This window comes from Eurytemora carolleeae, unplaced genomic scaffold (genome assembly GCF_000591075.1).
Source record: "Eurytemora carolleeae unplaced genomic scaffold, Eaff_2.0 scaffold27, whole genome shotgun sequence".
Classification (NCBI taxonomy): Eukaryota; Metazoa; Arthropoda; class Copepoda; order Calanoida; family Temoridae; genus Eurytemora; species Eurytemora carolleeae.
In genome coordinates, this window is record NW_019396259.1 from 374,467 (window position 1) to 375,723 (window position 1,257).

Consider the following 1,257-nt stretch of genomic DNA (forward strand, 5'->3'; position numbering starts at 1 on the left):
AATACTCCTGAAATTGTGTAATATTCCCGAAATTGTGTTATAGTGCTGAAATTGTGTATTAATCCTGAAATTGTGTAATACTCCTGTAATTGTGTAATACTCCTAAAATTGTATAATACTCCTGAAATGGTATAATACTCCTAAAATTGTAAAACACTCCTGAAATTGTAAAACACATCTAAAATTGTATAATACTCCTAAAATTGTGTAATACTCCTGAAATTGTAAAAAACACTCCTGTAGATATATATTTTTGCTCTTTAATAATAATAAATAAATATCTATTTGTGCATATAATATTTAGGCAGTACTGCCCAATTCCCCCAAAATCCCCTCATACGTTTAACACTGCCTGGCACCCTGTCTAAATTTTCCTGACCTGCAGGCTCCGGGGTCTAACTTCAGGACTTTCAGTCTCAGGACACACATGTCAGATTATTCCCTGATTTGAAGGATATTGGGAGATATTATCCAACCCACACATTGTCACATTCTTCAATTGCATAACAATACATACAGTACAGCACACAGTACACACTTATGGAAATTGTTCTCCAACTAATGAGACAGGACTGACTTTGTAATGTATCCAGACAGGCCAAATCCCTTGGTCTCATCTCTTACAACTTTCTTACTTTGTTGTAGGAGGAAGGGTGTGCATGGCAGCCATGAGTCCCGCAAAATGACCTCCGGAGCCTCCTGATACTTAGAATGACCTCCAAGCCCCGCGAAACCGTCTCCGTGCCTCTACTCATGTCTCCAAGCCTCAGCCATTCTGTCTCCAGATCCCGTATTTTGGTCTCCAATAAAAAAAAATCGTTGGCTTTTACATCCACCAAAAGCCTTTTTTCAAACAATCCAACGCAATCAAATAGTTTTTATTGAAACATAAACAATTTGTACTAAACATTTTTTTTAAAATTGATATTAAGACTTCTCTTTTTGTTTTCTTAATTTCATAATTTCCTTAACTTGTGAATAAAAGTTTTAAATAAAGATAGACAATTTTTATTTATTATTTTACAGACGTATATTTCATAAATAAATAATTTTTTACTTTTTTATCATGTATACAAATCAAACTATATACAAGCACCAATTTACAAACACAGTAACGTACAAGAGTTAAACTTTTTTATTAAAGGCCAAACACCATGGACTTTACATTTCACATTTCACTGAGAGATACAAATTTTGGGTAAGATTTCTTGGTATTTATTCCCCCCCCCCTCCCTAAATCCCCCGTATCCCCGCTGC